This window comes from Ovis aries, chromosome 10 (assembly GCF_016772045.2).
Source record: "Ovis aries strain OAR_USU_Benz2616 breed Rambouillet chromosome 10, ARS-UI_Ramb_v3.0, whole genome shotgun sequence".
Taxonomy (NCBI): Eukaryota; Metazoa; Chordata; class Mammalia; order Artiodactyla; family Bovidae; genus Ovis; species Ovis aries.
This window is the reverse complement of record NC_056063.1, coordinates 76,112,764-76,133,936: the sequence shown is the minus strand read 5'-3', so window position 1 is coordinate 76,133,936 and position 21,173 is coordinate 76,112,764. Positions and strand designations below refer to the sequence as shown.

Below are 21,173 nucleotides of genomic sequence, written 5' to 3'. Positions count from 1 at the left end.
CTCCCTAAGTGGGAGCGCTTACAGACTAGGTAAACGGGAGGGGAAATTATGTTTCCCCAGATCCTCTGCCCTACATGATTCCGGTAGAGTTAACCAAAAGACGGCCTTCTAAGATACTCAGAAAGCAAGAGCGAAGCAGCAGCCAATACTTCCAGGTTATTACCGTAAAGTAAGGAGCAGTTTCCGAAAAGACCATGTGTCCTCAACCTCCACTCTGCATCCAGCTTGTTTTTCCCACCTGCTGGCCCTACTCACCACCAGCAACCCCAGGTCCACCCCCAGACACTTGGCTGCAGACTCACAGACGTGGGAGTTTTCTGGAGCAGTTGCTTCTCGCTCAGCTCTCTGTGAGAACCTTCTTCTAATTCCTATCTGGCAGTTAGCCAGGCTTGGCTTCTCACCTGTCACGGCTCCTCCAACCTGTCCCAAGTTGTCTACCAATGCTTCAGGCAGACTCGTGTAATCACTCTTTCTCTGACAGTACCTACAGCCACCGATGAAGGTGAGTATGTACTACGGGAAGGGAAAATCCCAGAATCTTCAGGCAATACTTCTAGCTCTGAACTGACACTAATTCCTAGAGACACAAAGTGCTATTGTGTTCCCTCGTAAAAGAAGTCTTATGGAAGTGTACTTCCTTGACTGAACCTATACTGGTACACCAGTGAGAAGGTGAGAAGTCGTGCATAACTCTGTTGAGTGAAGAAGGGGTGGACTGTGGCAGAGACTGCTAGTTGTCGCCTAATATCCATCTTTCTATTGCTTCTTTAGTCAAAGAACTCTCACGGTTTTAGCTGGACACATGGCCTTCGGGTAAGAACTACATTTGCCAACCTCCATCACAGAAACAGGTCTCCCAGGTGGCTCAGCGGTAAAGAATCTGCCTGCCAATGCAGGACACACAGGTTCCTTCCTCCTAGGTGAGGAAGATCCCCTTGAGTAGGAAATGGCACCCATTCCAGTATTCTTCCCTGGGAAATCCCATGGACAGAGGAGCCTAGCAGGCTACAGGCCATGAGGCCACAAAGAGTTGAATGTGACTTAGCCAAGCAACAACAATCACAGCAAGAGTGGCTAGCTTACTAAGTTTTGGCCAAGGGGATGTAAGCAGAAGGGGTGTGGGCAACCTCTGGGTTGTGTCCCTAAAGGGAAGTGACATGCCTTCCACTCTCCCTTCCCCTCTTCCCAGTTTGCCAGACAGTGGGCATAAGGTGGGGGTGAACCTGTCCTCTTAAATGCTAAGAAGGAAGCCAGGTGTTGAGGAAGACAAAACTATATCCAGGGAGCTCCCTAGGTACTGACCCTGGAGCTGCCATGTCAGCCCTGGAATGTTTGCTCAGATTTTTATGCAAAGAAGAAAAACACTGTATCGTATGTAAGTTACTGCATTTTGTTTTGCCTTTGTTACAGTAGACAAGCGTGCACCCTAACCAATAGAACACAACTCTTATGTCCTGGCCCTCTCCATTTAAAATTATAGAGTGTACTCAACAACAAAAATAAAAATAAAAAAGTGAAATAAAAGACCTAAGTAGACATTTATGCAGAAAAGACATACAGATGGCCAATAGGCACATGAAAAGATGCTCATCACCGATACTTAGTAGAGAAATGCAAATAAAACTACAATGAGATATACCGGTCAGAATGGCCACTGTCAAAAAGCAAGTAGTAAATGCTGGAGAGGGTATGAAGAAAAGGGAAGCCCCCACCCACCACACACACTGTTGCTAGAATATAAATTGGTGCAGCCAGTATGGAGAACAGTATGGAGGTTCCTTAAAAAACTAAAAATATAGCCACCATGTGATCCAGCAGTGCCACTTTTGGGTATATATTCAAAGGAAATGAAAACAGAAAATTGAAGAGATATCTGCACTCCCATGTTCCTTGATGCATTATTCACAACAGCCAAGATGCAGAAACAACCTAAGTGTCTATCAACAAAGGAATGGATAAAGATACGGTATATAAACAGAAATAACCCCACACGGGGAGACAAGTACAACGTGGTGTCACTTTTATGTGGAGTCTAAAAAATAAGAAAAAATTTCAAAGTCATAGAAACAGAGCAGAAAAGTATTTGCCAGGGGAAGAGAATGGTAACAGGGTGCAAACTTTCACCAATAAGATGAGAATCTAATGTAAAACGTGGTGATTGTAGCTGATCACATTTTGTAATTGAAATTTGCTAAACGAGTAGAATTTAATTGTTCTTACCACACAAAAAAGTTATATATATGTGTGTGTGTGTGTATATATATATATATATATATATATATATGAGGTAATAGATGTGTTAATTACCTAAATGGGCAGAAATCCTTTCACAATATATGTGAAAGTGAAAGTGTTAGTCACACAGTCGTGTCTGACTCTTTGCAACCCCACAGGCTCCTCTGTCCATGGGATTCTCCAGGTAAGAATACTGGAGTGTTACCATTTCATTCTCCAGGGGATCTTCTTGACTCAGGGATCAAATTTCACCACCCAGATGACCTTCAATCCTTAGGCTAAAGGACAAATAAATTCTCAAACTTTTAGAAACTTTTAGAAACTCTTATACTTGGTTGGCCTCAACTGTTTTGTTGACCTTTTGTCTTAATGAAATCAGTCCCATAGACAGGACTGACTCTGAACCTAGGGCATCTTATCTACCTAGGGATATTGCCCCAATTATAGACTCTGCCTTATTATATATAGGCTGATACAGCCAAATATTGCAAATGACTCATGTGATACTCAGTGTTGAAATTTTTTTAAATTAAAGTATATTCAACATAAAATTAACCATGTTAACCATTTTAAGTGGACAGTTCAGTGGCATTAAGTACAATGACTCTGTACAACCATTACCACCTTCCATCTCTAGAATATCTTTCATTTTGAAAAACTGAAACTTAAAAACCAATTAAAAACCAATTCCTCACCTCCCCCTCCCCCACCAGCCCCTAGCACCCCCCATTCTACTCTGTCCCTATGAATTTGACTACATATCTTGTGTAAGTGGAATCAATACACAGTTGTATCAACCAGATACGAGTAGCTTTTCCAAAATATCCTTCAGAACAACACTATTCACTCTTTAAAACTGAGGCTTCATCTTCTGAAAGAGACATCCAAAAAAGATTGCCCTTGATGGCAATGGAAAGAACGTTACAGGCACTATCAATAACTAACATAGCAGTTAAACCCTGCAGCCTCTACCCTTTCATCTTTGTTTCTTAAGTAAAGAGAAATCAGCCCCTCTTGAATCAAGAAGACTCTTCCTGCCAGAGACCTCAACCTGAGAGTTCTTAGGAATCTCCCAGAAGCAGAAAACAGCCTATCAACAAACGAATCACCATGTGAAAGAGACAGCCCCAGACATGAACAGTTAGGGAACTGGTGCTATACACCGTCACACTTCAATCTGTATGCAAGTTTCCTTAATTTTCCTAAATATTTTCCTTCACCTTTGTTGGCTTAAGGTTCTGAATTGTTGGCAAACAACTCATTATCTGTAAGCAATGGTTAGCTAAAGCCAGATAGAACCAGCTTAAGAAAATCAATTGTTAAACTGTCAGGAATCTTGCCAGACTGATGATAAATTCCTGGTAGCCTGAAATCAGCCTGTGGAAATATTAACACAATGGAAATCAGAAAACACTACAAATCATGGCCCCAGTCACTCCCACTCTCCCAGAGAATCTCCTGTTAAACATTTACTAACACACCACTGCCTCAGTTCAGTTCAGTTACTTAGTTGTGTCCAACTCTTTTTGACCCCATGGACTGCAGCACGCCAGGGTTCCCTGTCCATCACCAACTCCCAGAGCTTACTCAAACTCATGTCCATTGAGTTGGTGATGCCATCCAACCATCTCATCCTCTGTCGTCCTTTTCTCCTCCTGCCCTCAGTCTTTCCCAGAATCAGGGTCTTTTCAAGTGAGTCAGCTTTCCGCATCAGGTGGCCAAAGTATGGGAGTTTCAGCTTCAACATCAGTCCCTCCATTGAACACCCAGGACTGATCTCCTTTAGGATAGACTGGTTGGATCTCCTGGCAGTCCAAGGGACTCTCAAGAGTCTTCTCCAACACCACAGTTTAAAAGCATCAATTCTTCAGTGCTCAGCTTTCTTTATAGTCCAACTCTCACATCCATACAGGACTACTGGAAAAACCATAGCTTTGACTAGATGGACCTTTGTTGGCAAAGTAATGTCTCTGCTTATTAATATGCTGTCTAGGTTGGTCATAACTTTCCTTCCAAGGAGTAAGCGTCTTTTAATTTCATGGCTGCAGTCACCATCTGCAGTGATTTTGGAGCCCAAAAAACCCTTATCATATTGTACTGCTGCTGCTGTTAGGTCGCTTCAGTCGTGTCCGACTCTGTGCGACCTCATAGATGGCAGCCCACCAGGCTCCCCTGTCCCTGGGATTCTCCAGGCTAGAACACAGTGGGTTGCCATTGCCTTCTCCAGTCATATTATTATAATAGAAAGGGAGACTCCTGAATCCACTTGTGGACCTTTAAGAGGTGCTAGTCTTAATAACTAAAATTTCATGGTAGTTTAGTTGCTAAGTCATGTCCTACTCTTTGCAACCCAATAGACTGTAGCCCACCAGCTCCTCTGTCCATGGAATTACCCAGGCAAGAATACTGGAGTAAGTTGCCATTTCCTTCTCCAGGGGATCTTCCTGACCCAGGGATCGAACCCAAGTCTCCTGAATTGGCAGAAGGATTCTTTATTGCTGAGCCATCAGGGAAGGCTCAAACTTTCACAGTAATGGGGTTTTCACAAAGCAGCAGCTTGTGGGTCAGATTTCTGTTTTTCAGTGTGATCTAGCTATCGTCTATCTGTATGTTGGGCCTCTCTCACTTCTCAACTTTTTCACTTTCTTTTCAAATCTTCTCATTTCTCCTTATTCCTCCTTAATATTTGTTTTTTCTCAGAACTCAATAAAGATTGGAAAAGAAGAATGTGAAATGTGATCAAGGTTCAGTGTGTAACATTTTCTTCATTCACATCAAGTTCTCAATAACTCCTGTCTTAAATAAAGGATGGAGAACTGGGGAAATTTTGTGATCCAGAACGCACAGTAAAGTTTGTTCTCATGTATTTGTTGCTGTTCAGTCACTGAGTCATGTCTGACTCTTTGCCACCCCATGGACTACAGCACGCCAGGCTTTCTTGTCCTTATTATCTCCCAGAGTTTGCTCAAACTCATGTCCATTGAGTCTGTCGCCCCCTTCTCCTCATGCCCTCAATCTTTCCAAACATCAGGGTCTTTTTCAATGAGTTGGTTCTTCACATCAGGTGGCCAAAGTATTGGAGCTTCAGCTTCAGTATTAGTCCTTCCAATGAATACTCAGGTTTGATCTCCCTGATGTCCAAGGGACTCTCAAGACTCTTCTCCAACACCACAGTTCGAAAGCATCAATTCTTTGGCACTCAGCTTTCTGTATGGTCCAACTGTCAACATCTGTACATGACTACTGGAAAAACCATAGCTATTCAGGCCTTTGTTGGCAAAGTGATATCTCTGTTTTTTAATACACTCCCTAGGTTTGTCATAGCTTTTCTTCCAAAGAGCAAGCATCTTTGAATTTCATGGCTGCAGTCACAGTGATTTTGGAGCCCAAGAAAATAAAGTCTCTCACTGATTCCATTTTTTCCCCATCTATTTGTCATGAAATGATAGGATCAGATGCCATGATCTTAGTTTTTTGAATGTTGAGTTTTAAGCCAGCTTTTTTACTCTCCTCTTTCACCTTCATCAAGAAGCTCTTTAGTTTCTCTTCACTTTCTGCCATTAGGGTGTGTCATCTGCATATCTGAGGTTACTGACATTTCTCCTGGCAATCTTGATCCCAGCTTGAGATTCATCCAGTCTGGCAATTCACATGATGTACTCTGCATAGTAGTTAAATAAGCAGGATGATAATATACAGCCTTGATGTACTCCTTTCCCAATTTTGAACCAGTCTCTTGTTCCATGTCCAGTTCTGTTGCTTCTTGACCTGCATACACATTTCTCACAAGGCAGGTAAAGCGGTCTGGTATTCCCATCTCTTTAAGAATTATCCACAGTTGTTGTGATCCACAAAGTCAAAGGCTTTAGTGTAGTCAATGAAGCAGAAATAGATGTTTTTCTGGAATTCCCTTGCTTTTTCTGTGATCCAAAGATTTTTCTATGACCCAATGGATCATGAGATTTGTTCTCATGAACAAATAATAAAAAATAAAATAAAATTTTAAATAAATGAAGAAACAGATGGTGTATATTCAGGGGTTCTCTCTCCTTTACACACCTTAGGAGACTGGTACATCACTTAAGCTTAACCCTGAGCTCTTTTGTTTTATATCTAGCTCATGATTTCTCTACTATGAATTCAGTCACTGGCACTGGACCAAAGGGGTTTCCCTGATAGCTCGGCTGGTAAAGAATCCGCCTCCAATGCAGGAGATCCTGGTTTGATTCCTGGTTGGGAAGATCTGCTGGAGAAAGGATAGGCTACCCAATCCTGTATTCTTGGGCTTCCCTTGTGGCTCAGCTGGTAAAGAATCTGCCCGAAATGCAGGAGGTTTGATCCCTGGGTTGGGAAGATCTCCTGGAAAAGGGAAAGGCTACCCACTCCAGTATTCTGGCCTGGAGAATTCCATGGACTATATAGTCCATGGGGTTGCAAAGAGTCAGACACAACTGAATGACTTCACTCGCTGAACCAAAGCTGACAAGTGACTCAAGGTGGAGAACACTTACTTCCCATGAAAATTTTGGCTGAAAACTAGTTCTTAATTCCTTTTATTCCTTGTTTGGCTCCAAAGCAGAATATTTCTCAGTGGAGGTAGATGGGAAATGCAGACCATTTCTCAATCTCGCCTGCAGAAGGCAGGTATCACTGCTTGTCAGCACAAGCCTGCACAACTCAGCACCAGCCTAGGCATTTAATTTCTGTCATTAAAAACTAACATTCCCACAACTGGGAATGATCCCAATTGTCCGTTTCTAGGCACAAGTTGCCCTTACTCTAAGCATGTAAATGTATCAATCTGCTGGATTTAAATTACAATAGAAACCCTTTTTTCATGTCTAGGTTATAAAGAGATGGACTTTTTTTTTTTTCTTAAACTTATATTTTCATTTTTTTACACTGAAATAACTCATCTATTTGGAATAGATTTTAATGAAAATTAAAGGGAATGTAGGGCTTCCCAGGTGGCTCAGTGGTAAAGAATCTACCTGCCAATACAGGAGATGCAAGAGACATAGGTTCGATTTCTGGGTCAGGAAGAACCCCTGAAGTAGGAAATGGCAACCCACTCCAGTATTATTACCTGAAAACTTCCATGGACAGAGGAGTCTGGTGGACTACAGTCCATGAGGTTGCAAAGGATCAGACACAACTGAGCAACTGAGCACACACATATATACGTATAAAGGGAATGCAAATCCAAATACATATGTTTCCAAATGGCTCTCCAGTCATGTTAACACCATTTTCAACTTTTTAAGTTAATCTCTTTCCTCAATGATACAAGATGCTACCTTTGTCAAATGCTAAATTTCCATAGGTACTTGGAACTATTTCCACTGGTTTATCTATCTAGCCAGGTATCAACACCATACTGTTTGAATTATAGTGTCTTTATAGTATTTTTTAATATGGAGTAAAGGCAGCCCCCTCTCATTGCTCTTCCTTTTGAAGACTTAAAGGTGTATGAGTGTGTGTGTGGGTGCATGCTAAGTTACTTCAGTTCTGTCTGACTCTTTGCAACCCTATGGACAGTCGCTCCATCAGGCTCCTTTGTCCATGGGATTCTCCAGGCAAGAATACTGGAGTGGGTTACCATGCCCTCCTCCAAGGGATCTTCCCATCCCAGGGATCAAACCTGTGTCTCCTGCGACTCCTGCACTGCAGGCAGATTCTTTACCATTGAGCCACCAGGGAAGCCCCTTTCATAGGAACTCCTAAGCAGGAATGATACTAATAAATCCCTTATTTATTTTTCCATTTGAAATTTAGGATCCAGTGCTGGGAAAATTTTTGCTAGTATCTTTTTGGGGAATTACGCTAAATTTATATACTGACCTCAGGAGGTTTGACTACTTATGATGTTAAATGGTTCTATCTAAGAACAAGGAATGTGTTTTTTATTTTTGTTGAACCCTGCTTTTGTGATCATTCAAGACTGCTTCAAAACCTTCCTCATATAGCATTTGTGCATAATCTTTCAAAGCACAGTGACCCCGTTCTGTGTGACTAGGTCGGTTGACTATGATGAATCATATCAGCAACTCGTCTCTATGAGGACAGGTGAGGAAGTGGACTGACAGAAAGGGCAACAGAAGAACAAACATCTTCTATGTCCTACTTTCCCTGATCTTAGTTCCATGAACCCCCCTGAAGATCTGCGTATGCGTATATCGCTGGCTATATGATTATGCAGCACTCACTCAAACGCTGTCTTTAGTAAGCTTTACTGGACAATGTGGCTGAGCACAAAGCACAACGGGAAATAGACGAGAGTGAATTTTTGGATCTAGTGTATAAGAGCTTTGGAGTTGGACCATTTTATACTCCATTCAGAGACTTCTAAAGAATACCCCTTCTGCCCAATGAGCTGATTCCAGCAAGAATCAAAGGAGGAATACCAAGCATCAGGAAAGTGGTTTCCCAAAGGTGAAAGCAGGACTTCTCTGACATTGTCAGCTATCTCTCTGTGAGAGATAGCTGAACTCCAGGGTAACTCCAGGCCTGCTTTAAAACCTAACAGCATAACAGAGTATATAAAATAAGGAAATATAGGAGGAAAGGAAAAACTCAATTTCTTTCCTCAAACCCTTCCAGCTCCTCTTTAGCTCAGAGAACAAAGGGGCTTATTTTGTAGGACCAAAAGCAATCTTGTGTTAGTGTGTTCAGCCCTCTCTTTGTTGGCACCATCATCTTAGCTGCCATGGGTCCCTTGAGTGTCCCACGGGTTGGCAAAACAAAAGGCCTCCTCTTCCATAAGGTTTCCCTTGCTTTGAATCTTTCCTAAAAGCCTATTCCATCTTAAAATGTACCAGAACATCCATAAAATGGGAAACTCTGTACCTGTACAAAGGAATGAAGAGGACTCCCTGGTGGTCCAGTGGTTAAGAATTTGCCTGCCAGTACAGGGCACATGCGTTTGGTCCCAGCTGGGGAAGATTCCACATGCTGTGGGGCAACAAAGCCCATGCACCACAGCTACGCTAGGCGCCCCAGAGCCTGTGCTCCACAACAAGAGAAGCCACTGCAATGAGAGGCCCACACACCACAATGAAGAGCAGGCCTCACCCGGTACAAGAGAAAGCGTGCGCACAGCAACAAAGACCCGACACAGCCAAAATTAAAGAAATAAAATTGTTTCAGAAAATCTCTATATACAACAGGGAAACAATTGCCAGGATGTATCGCTGAGAGGGAAAAATCCAGGTAGATAAACTGTGCACAATTTGTCAGCATTTATCTAAGAAAAACAACTGCAGATATAGATACAAGCATGTGTGCACGCTCAGTCATGTCCGACTCTTTGCAACCCCATGGACTAGCCCGCCAGGCTCCCCTGTCCATGGGATTTTCCAGGCAAGAATCCTGGAGTGGGGTGCCACTTCCTGCTCCAGGGGATCTTCCCGATCCAGGGATCAAACCCGAGTAGCCTACACTGGTAGGCAGATTCTTTACCACTGAGCCACCTGGGAAGCCCAGATACACATACACAGATAACATTTATATGAAAAACAAACAATAGAGATGGTCCACCACCCTGCCCCTGCTCCTGCCAGCCTGCTTGGCACATGCCTGGAGATCCTGTAGGTCCACTGCACCACGTGTGGCATTCGGACTCTCTTTGGTTGTGATGACTATTCCTCTGGTCAGTGTCTGACCGATAAGAAAATTGCACACGAAGGTCCAGATGCATTTCATCCTTAGAATGTCAATGGCTATACCAGCTGCTTCTTTGGATTTCACTGGTTGGCAGTAGTTGAGCAACTGTTTGGAAAGCAGCTAATCTGAGCAATGAAATATCCTTAATTGTAGGTTTATTACGACGGTGAGATCTTTCACCACAAGGAAATAAAACACCATTTTAAATTTGATCACCGGACCAAAGCAGATAGTGAGATAATCCTTTATCTTTATGGCAAAGGAGGAACTGAGCAGACAATTTGTATGTTAAATGGGTTGTACACATTTATTTTTTTTGGATACTACCAATAAGAAAGTGTTGCTAGGCAGAGAGACACCTGTGCAGTCAGATCTTTCTTTACGGCCACAACAGAAGATGGATTTGGGGCTGTGTGTTCAGAAGCTAAAGGTCTTGCTAGTTTGAAGCACTCCACAACTCCTTTTTCAAAGTGGAGCCTTTTTTCCCAGCACACAATACAGTTTTGGATTTAAAGCCAAATGGCAAAGTTGCATTAGTAGAGATGAACTTCAGCCTGCCCTCTATAACAGCGTGGAGAGACTGTTATCAGATTTTGAAATAGAAATTATGAAGAGAGGTGAGGTGAACTGGAGACAGCGAGTGTGGACAACTCTTTCAAGGACTTTCGCAATAAAGGAGAGTGAGAAACAGAATAGAAATATTACAACATATATGGATATGCATATACTGTGAATGATCCAGAAGACAGGGGAAAACTGATAATGCAAGAGACAGGAAACAGTGCTGACAACTGAAACTCAAACAGCGTATACCTGCTATGATTCCACTGGAATACAGTAACTAATGCTTGTCTAGGGAAATGAATTTATTCACGTTATTTTTTTCTGCTTCATATACAGGCGTACTTCTGGATCCTTTGTGACAACGCTAAGAAACATCTGATGACAGAAGGACTAGATGCTTTTAATCAGGAGACTTGGATCCCAGATTCTCTGCTGCTGCCACCCTGCTGCAGCAGCTAAAAGGTGCCCAGTAGAGTATGCTCCAGACGGCAACTTGCCTGGAAGACAGCCTCAATTTACTGGCTGCTAAAAGGTGGCAAATCATACGGGAGGAAATATCATGAAGTCCTTTTTAACTCTGAGAAAGGCATGCAGATCCTGGACAAAGTACTGTTTTACTTGGAAACTTATGACATTACAGCAGTCCATGCTTCTATAGACATGAACTGAGATACTGAACTTCCAAGTACCTTTGGAAGAGCACAGATGCCATGGTGATCTTCTCTGGAGAAGGTTCAGACACACTTACATAGGGATACGTATATTTTCAAAAAAAAATTCTGCGAAAGAAAGCCAAGAAACAGAGTAAGAGATGTCTGAAGGAACTCTGTTTGTCTGATGTTCTGCACACAGATCAAACTACTGCTGCCCACTTGCCTTGAGCTGAAGATCCCATTCCTGGATCATTGATTTCCTTCCTATCACTTGTCTCTGCTGTCAGAAAGGAGAATACCGAAGAACAGGATAGGAAATATTTCCTGAGAGGGATATTTAAGGACTCTAGCCTGATATATATAGAGATTCCCTGGTAACCAAAATCAGCCTTCAGCAATAGGATATCCTTGGTGAAGAATTTCTGGTTTGGGGGCTTCCCTGGTGGTTCACTGGTTATGAATCTTCACGCCAATATGGGGAACAGTTTTGAGCCCTGCTCCGGGGAGATCCCGCAAGCCTAGGAGCAACTAAGCCCATGCGTTGCAACTGCTGAGCCCATGTGCTGCAATTACTGAAACCCATGCACCTAGAGCCTCTGCTCTGCAGCCAGAGAAGCAACTACCACGAGAAGCCCGAGCACCACAATGAAGAGTAGCTCCTGCTCGCTGCAACTAGAGAAAGCCCGTGTACAGCAATGAAGACCCACTACAACTAAAAAAATAAATAAAATCTTTTTTAAAAAAAAGAGAGAGAGAGAATTTCTGGTTTAGGTTTTTACAAAAATACACTGAACATGAGGTTGATGATGCAGTGGATGGCTACTGCAGGACAAATGTGTCCCTTCAGTCCTCCTAAGACTAAAGACAGCCATTGCTACCCTCAGATCATTGGATGCCACTACCCAGGCCAGCCTGAGAGGCTGATCAATTCCTGGATGCCAAAGCAGATCAATGCCACTGACCTTTCTGCCCCTACCTTGACCTATTCACAAGTCAGCTGACAAAGCTCAGGTGCTCTCTAAAATGTAGAAAATTCTGAAAGAGATGGGAATACCAGACCACCTAACATGCCTCTTGAGAAACCTGTATGTAGGTCAGGAAGCAACAATTAGAACTGGACATGGAACAACAGACTGGTTCCAAATAGGAAAAGGAGTACATCAAGGCTGTATATTGTCACCCTGCTTATTTAACTTATATGCAGAGTAGATCACGAGAAATGCTGGGCTGGAAGAAGCACAAGCTGGAATCGAGATTTCTGGGAGAAATATCAATAACCTCAGATATGGAGATGACACCAGCCTTATGGCAGAAAGTAAAGAAGAAATAAGAACCTCTTGATCAAAGTGAAAGGAGAGTGAAAAAGTTGGCTTAAGGCTCAACATTCAGAAAACCAGGATCACGGCATCCAGTCCCATCACTTCATGGCAAATAGATGGGGAAACAGTGGAAACAGTGGCAGACTTTATTTTTCTAGGCTCCAAAATCACTGTGGATGGTGACTGCAGCCATGAGATTAAAAGACGCTTACTCCCTGGAAGGAAAGTTATGACCAACCTAGACAGCATATTAAAAAGCAGAGATATTACTTTGCCAACAAAGGTCCATCTAGTCAAGGCTATGGTTTTTCCAGTAGTCCTGTATGGATGTAAGAATTGTACTATAAAGGAAGCTGAGTGCCAAAGAATTGATGCTTTTGAACTGTGGTGCTGGAGAAGACTCTTGAGAGTCCCTTGGACTGCCAGGAGATCCAACCAGTTCATCCTAAAGGAGATCAGTCCTGGGTGTTCATTGGAGGGACTGTTGTTGAAGCTGAAACTCCCATACTTTGGCCACCTGATGCGGAAAGCTGACTCACTTGAAAAGACCCTGATTCTGGGAAAGACTGAGGGCAGGAGGAGAAGAGGACGACAGAGGATGAGATGGTTGGATGGCATCACCGACACAATGGACATGGATTTGGGTGGACTCCGGGAGTTGGTGATGGACAGAGAGGCCTGGCGTGCTGCAGTTCAGGGGGTTGCAGAGTCGGACACGACTGAGCAACTGAGCTGAACTGAAGCTGCAGACTGTAAGTGTTTCTTCTACTTGTGAAGGGTAGTGGGGCTGGGGGCGGGGTGAAGGAGTAATAGTGAGGGCCAACCTCCCAGACTTACTTGGACATAAAAAAAAAAAATGAAAGTCTGAGACTTCCCTGGTGCTCCAGCAGCTAAGACTTTGCGCTGCCAATGCAGGGGTCAGGGTTTGATCCCTTGTTGGAGAACTAGATCCCACATGGCACAACTAAAATCAAAGATCCCATGTGCTGCAGTTAAGACCTGGCATAGCCAAGTAAATAAATATTTTAAAAAATGAAAGTCTCACATCTTAAAAAAAAAAAAAGAAAGAAAGAAAAATTCAGAAGAAATGGTTACCAGCGGTGTGGAAGAAGAATTAGGATGGAGGAAACAGAGACAGAAACCAGACACATTTTGCATACTTGACTCTGAAACTATGGAAATATTCTACATAGATCTAAAACAAAATCAAATTTTAGATATCTCTAAGCATCCAAAACAAAATGGAGCAAGTAAAATCAGTTAGTGTCCTCTTAGCTCCTAAATCCAATGCCCTGCTTCAGAGCACATTCAACTTCATTTGCCTTTGACATTGCTGACTGTTGACCCATTATTAAAATTCTCTTCCTTTTTGGCTTCTCTGAGACCAGTCTTTTCTGGTTCACCATTTAAGTCAAGTCTCTGATTTCGCATCTCAGTATCCCGTACTAGGCTGTCTTCCTACCTGTCCTTTTAACACAGGTAGTTCCCATTCCTCATTTACTCTTTTTAATCTACTGCCCACTCTCAGCAGTGAAACTATACACTCCCTTGGCTTCTATGAGACACATTCACCTCAATATGTGATTATGAGAAAAGAAATTTAAGATCAATATGAGTTGAACTGCTATAGGGAAATACTGTCACAGGAGATTCAGTTTCTTCAAGTAAGTTGTTTCACACATCTATTAAATTCTTGTGTGTTGCTCAAAACCCACCTCCCTCAGTTATTACTTCCTCTGTGAAGCCTTCTTAAGATTTCTCTGGCCAAAATTAATTATTACTTCCTCTTCACTCTGATAACATAAAATCTCTCTTATAATATTTATATATTTCTGGGTATGTGTTCTGCACTGCCTAGACTATAAACTTTTGAAAGCAGTGAGACTGGGTATATGGTGCTAAGAAAGTAGGGGTGGGGGGAAAGAAGACTAAAAAAGAAAAAGAGAGAACAGAGTTGAGCCCACAAGGAATTAAAGGTAAAGTCAGGTAATTGTCTTTCCCAAGAGTAATATACAGGATAGTAGAATCTCCAGTGGAGACACCAATTTAAAAGTGAGTTATATACTGAAGATTCATGAAATTCAAGGAATCTAAGACTGAGATTGGCTAATCACTGACCAACTGATGGAAGTTTTATTGATAAAACAAAAGGAGGAAAAAAAAGATTCATGAAATTCAAGGAATCTAAGACTGAGATTAGCTAATTTCTGACAAACTGACAAGTTTTATTGATAAAACAAAGGAGAAAAATCCATACTTCACCAGTTAGCACAGACACCAAAATAGAAGTGGGTAGGCAAAAACAAGAGAAGTCACAAAGCTGCATAATATAGCATTTGTGAAGGAGGAAGCAGATAGAAGAAAAGGCATCTTATAGCCTGAGAAAACAGAAGCAGCAAAAATCAGCCAGAGGACAGAATAAAGAAAGACTCACAATGAGCAAAACTGCAGGGAGTAGAGTCCGAACTGACCAGAACAGGGATGTGAGGGCAAAAGTCAAAGACGGTTCAGATAAAAAGTGAAGCCAAGAGATCTCAGAAAGTACAAGACAATATTTTTTGAACACTTTGTAAAAACAATAGAAAAGGGAGCTTTATATATAAAGCTACAAAAAGTTATCCTGACTAATCTCTCCCATCTAAGAGTTTGGGCAAATTAATTTCACATGAAAATTAATAACAAAAGGGGAGGCAATCAAATCTCAGAGTTATTATGAGGAAAAAGATGTTAGGGTGACATCAATAAAAGACAATAAAAGCAAAGCTTAAAACATGTTCACAAAACAGATGAAAATCACAAATGGATAATTTTAAATGAGCTAAAACAAAGTAACAAAATAATAGAAGATTTGAGATAACAGGACTAATGAAAATTAGAGAAACTAAAAATGAGATGATAGAATTCAGGAAATAACAAGTGTAACCAAAAATTATATCTTCAGAAATGAAGATTATATTAGAAATAGTATAAAAACAAGTATTTAAAAAGAAGCCTTATATAAATAGAAGGTGAAATTTAAAAATTTTAGTATCAAAAAGAAAATAAGAAAGTCATTTTAAAAGACTTGAGAAAAAAGTAGTAGATAAGATGGTCATAGAGCGGGATCCCCAAAGAAGAAAACTAAAGCAGTAGAGAACAAATACTAAAATACTAACAACACTTTTTTTTTTTTTTGGCCATACCACCCAGCTTGCAGGATCCTACTTTGCCCACAAGGGATCGAACCTGGGTCCTCAGCAGTAAAAGCAAATCCTTAATCACTGGATCTCCAGGGAATTCCCTAAAAATACTATCTCAAGAAAACTGTCCCAATGAGAAAAAAATGACTTGAAGTCATATACTGAAAAGGTATACAGCATATGTAAGAAAATCAACTCAGAACAATCAACTCCAAGACACAACTTAGTAAAGTTATTAAATACGTAAGAAAAAAAATATACTGAGCACCCAGGCAAAAATATGTCCAGGACTTACTTCCTAATAATCTGGAGAGTTAATGACAGCAGGTAGGAGAGTAACTAAAAACAGACTGGCCATGAGTTGATAACTGTTGAAGATGAATAGAAAATGCATACACTATTCTGTATGCTTCTGTGCATGTATAAGGCTTTTCATGGAATATGAATGAACTACTGCTATTCACACAATAAGGGGAAAAAAAAATCTCACAAATTTTGGGCTGAACAAAAAGAAGCCAGATAAAAGTGAGAATGCAGTGTGATCTTATTTACATTATAAAAAAGGCAAAACAAATCTATGATGTTAAAAGTCAGGACAGTGATTACCCTTGAGGAAATAATAACTGAGAGAGGGCCAAAGGATGATTCTGCTGTACCGAAAGTATCCTCTTTTTGTTTGAGGCATTAGTCACATAGGTATGCCTGCTTTGTTAAAATTCATAAAATTGTACACTTACTTACCACTTAAAGTCCTTTTCTGTATGAATACTGCACTTCTTAAAAAAGGTTTTTTGATTCTCAAAATTCAAAGTAGAAGTGAATAAACAGCTATTTGCTGTATATTCTAAGAAAGCTTATTTCTATACTCAATTTCAGTGGATATTCTTGGAAGACAGCTATACTACTAATGATATACTACTAATGATACCCAACTTTCTGCCAATAAAAACAATCAAGCATACACCCAAACCCAGATACTGCAAGAAAGTTAGCCAGTACCTTCAGCCTCCTGAATGAATCAATATATCTGTACAATATCTAACAAGCAGTCAAAGTGACTGCTATGTATACTTACATACACACATGGAAAGCTACTGCTCAACACTGAAATGCCTCAAGCAGTGCTAAGTCCACAAAGCTTACACTGCTATATCAATAACACTACAGCAGTGTGACGTAGCATATTTGACCAACCTGACTAACCAGAGTATACAAACACATCCTGTACAACATTCACAACCCTCATCTTGAAGGCACCGAGGGACAATCGTCTAAGTCGAAGCACCCTGCCTGTTGTGAAGGAAGATGCATACACCTTCTCACCAATACAACATAAAAGCTAGACAAGATAAAAAAATTCTTTTAAAAAATAAAGCTGGACAAGATACACGAATCTGAATGCTGTACTATAACTATGTAAGATGCTATCATTGAGGAAACTGGTTAAAATTATGGGGCATCTCTTTGTATCGTCTCTTATCATGCACATGAATTTACAATTACCTTAAAATTAAAAGTTCAGTTAAAATTTTTAGAAATAAAAGATTTCTTAGAAAGTAGCTTTGAATATATTCAGTAATATGTTATACATAGCTCATTTTTCTCCTTCATGCTCTTAAAGAACCCCTTCCTTTAAAAAAAAAAAAGGTACAAGAAAAGATATACCAATCTAAGCCACACTCTGACTGGTACAGTCTTTGTTTAATACAGAAATAAAATCTATTCCAAGAACTTCTGGATATATCCTCAAATTATTGGAACCAGAATCTCAAAAGCGATATCTGCACGCACGTATTCACAGCAGCGTTATTCACACAGCTAATAAGTAGAAGCGACCCAAATGTCCATCAATGGATGAACAGATAAATACAATGTATATACTCACAACAGAATGTTACTCATAATTTTTGAAAGAATTCTCTCAAGTTATGACATGGGTGCCCTTGAGGACATCATGCTAAGTGAAATAAGTCAGCCACCAAACAATAATAATTAAATGGAGGATTAGAGTCTAGGCAAATAAGCAGTCATTGATTAATGGGCATAGAGTTTCAGTTCTGGAAATCCATTATCCAACAATGTGAGTATACCTAACACTGTTAAACTTGATCATGGTTGAGATGGTAAATTTTATGTTATGTTTTCTATCACAAATAAAAAAATATGTTTAATGTTTTCAAATGAAATCTGAACGAATATGTCATATGTAGACTTGATTTTTAAGAATAGTTATTCAAGATTAAAGAATATGATCTCAGATGAAAGAATAAAACTGCTAGAAGAGATAAAGACATAAAATATTAATATACTGCTCTATCTGCTCGATTTAAATATGTTAAGCTTCATGATACAGGTAAGTATAAGCAAATGTTGATTGCTTAAAACTACAATAAAATCTGTGGAAGTTAAAATGCATGGAGTAAACTATCAAGTTCCTGAGAAATCTGTGTGCAGGTCAAGAAGCAACAGTTAGAACTGGACATGGAACAACAGACTGGTTCCAAATCAGGAAAGGAGTACATCAAGGCTGTATATTGTCACCTTGTTTATTTAACTTACATGCAGAGTACTCTTACATGCAGAGTTTCGCATTTCATGCGAAATGCCGGGCTAGACAAAGCACAAGCTGGAATCACGACTGCCATGAGAAATATCAATAACCTCAGATATGCAGATGACACCACCCTTATGGCAGAGAGCTAAGAAGAACTAAAGAGCCTCTTGATTAAAGTGAAAGAGGAGAGTGAAAAAGTAGGCTTAAAACTCAACATTCAGAAAACTAAGATCATGGCATCTGATCTCATCACTTCATGGCAAATAGATGGGGAAACAATGGAAACAGTGACAGACTTTACTTTTGGGGGGCTCCAAAATCACTGTGCATGGTGACCACAGCCATGAAATTAAAAGACACTGCTCCTTGAAAGAAAAGCTATGACAAACCTAGACAGCATGCTAAAAAGCAGAGACATTACTTTGCCAACAAACGTCCATCTAGTCAAAGCTATGGTTTTTCCAGTAGTCCTATATGGATGTGAGAGTTGGACCATAAAGAAAAGCTAAATGCCGAAGAACTGATGCTTTTGAACTGTGGTGTTGGAGAAGACTCTTGAGAGTCCCTTAGACTACAAGGAGATCCAACCAGTCCATCTTAAAGGAAATCAGTCCTGAATATTCATTGGAAGGACTGATGCTGAACCTGAAACTCCAATACTTTGGCCACCTAATGCGAAGAGCTGACTCACTGAAAAGACCCTGATGCTGGGAAAGACTGAAGGCAGGAGAAGGGGACAACAGAGAATGAGGTGACTCCATGGCATCACCGACTCAATGGACATGAATTTGAGTAAACTCTGGGAGTTGATGATGGACAGGAAAGCCTGGCATGCTGCAGTCCGTGGGGTTGCAGAGTCGGACACAACTGAGCGACTGAACTGAAAATGGCAAAAAGCAGGAAAAGGTAAATGAAAAGACTGTTGTAAGGTTCTTCAAAGTACTAACTTAAATAGCTAAGTCAAGGATGTAAGCTGTCACTTCTAGAGTGATCACTAAAAGAGTAATAAAAAGTTATCAGTAAAAAAGAGAATAGAAAAACAGATTAACACAAATATTTCATGAGGCAAAAAAACTAGAAAAAAATGGGACCAAAAACAGAATAAACCTAATAAAGTCAATATACTTAAATTCAATTATAATAGTAACTATGCTATATGTAAAAGGACTGTATAGTCCAAAGATTTCAGATTGGATGAAATATACTGTATGCTATTTACAAGTTAAGTTTAAAATATAGGTTTAAATAAAAAGTATGAAAAAGCATGAAAACATTAGCTAAAATAAAGCTTGTATTGTCATATTAATATCTGCTAAGTAGACTTTTTAATTATAAAAGTGATTTTACTTAACTGATTATAAATAAAACCATACAAAAGAAATAGTCTAAAAGAGTTATAAACTATTCAGTGAAAGATGTTTTTAAAGGCTAAGTCATTCTCCTTTGGAGGATTCTAAACAAACATAACAATACATGTAAAATACTATATTGCATATTATACAAACAACTTTACAGAAATGGCTGTATTCTTTTTCCTTCACTTTTGCAAACACATCTTTCTATAACCCCATGCTCATCTTTCTGTAGCCCGCCATGCTCCTCTGTCCATGGATTCTCTAGGCAAGGATACTGGAGTGGGTTGCCATTTCCTTCTCCAGGGGTTCTTCCTGACCCAGGGATGGAACTGGGGTCTCCTGCACTGCAGGTGGATTCTTTTACCATCTGAGGCGCCAGGGAAGCCCTTTCTATGGTTACAAATTTGATTTCCAATCATGCTACAGATCAGCTAGAGGGGAAAAAATGTATGTATATGTATTTTTTTTCTTCTTTTTATTTTGAGATATGACAAGCAGACTTTAAGGTTAAAAGAAAATATTACTGAAGATAAAGACGAATACTCATGGTGATAAAAGTACCAATTTGAATGAATATGTAATAAACCTAAATTTGTATTCACCTACAGAAATCCTTTATAAATGTTTTATACGTATTTTATACCAACCATTGGCTGCCAATCTGAAATTGATTTTTTTTAGTAACAACTTCATTGAATTCCAATTCATATACCATCTAATTTATCTATTTTAAAAGGTAAAAATAGGGCTTCCCTGGTGGTACAGTGTCCATGTTCCCAATGCAGGAGGCCCAGGTTCAGTCCCTGCTCTGGCAAATAGATCCCACAGAGAGCAACTAAGAGTTTGCATGCTGCAACTAAGACCTGGCACAGCCAAGTAACTAAATTTTAAAAAAAAATAAAATTTTTCTAAAAAGGTTAAAAAAAAAGGTTTTTTAGTACATTCACAGACTTGTGCAATCACCACCATAATCAATTTCAGAACATTTCCATCACCTCCTAAAAAACCATCGTACCCATTAACAATCGTACACACACTCAGCTCCAATCTGGAGTCCTGGATATCCACTAAGCAATCCACTAATCTATTTTGTATGTACAGATTGCCTCCTGTGGGCGTTTCCTATAAATGGAACCATATAATATGTGGTGCTTTGAGATCTGGCTGTTTTATCCAATTACAGTATCGGGCTCAGAGTCCAGTTTTTGTGAACACTATCAGATCTGGTACAGCTCCTTTGGTGCGGCTGCTCGACGGACTGAGGAACTGAGATCACCCTCCTCACGTTCACCCAACACGCATGATGAGAAGCACAAAGGATTCATACAGGAGAAGAATGGGAGACAGAGGCCAGCTACTCATTCAGAGCAGCAGTTTGGGAGTTCAGCAAGGTGACGTTGCAGGGATCTTCTCTGCTGGCAAAGAATGCTCCTTGATGAGGACACCGTCTCCTTGGGAGTGGCTCCTGGTCTATTGTTCTTTCCCGCCGTTGGCTATACAGACAGATCCTGGCCAGATCAACCCCAAGGAACGTGCTATGTGTGTCCCTCGGCTTCTTCCCCATCCCCGTTCAACCTCTCATCTGCCTAGTGCCCCAACCCCCATCTTGTTTCAGATTCTTATTAACCAAGCCCTTGGGGGGCCAGGGTGGG

The 21,173-nt window shown here is 40.5% G+C and overlaps 1 pseudogene; it reads left to right on the top strand.

The window, feature by feature from the left end:
- Positions 1-802: 802 nt before the first annotated feature.
- Positions 803-17,793, top strand: LOC121820486 (asparagine synthetase [glutamine-hydrolyzing]-like; annotated as a pseudogene).
- The last annotated feature ends 3,380 nt before the right edge of the window (positions 17,794-21,173 follow it).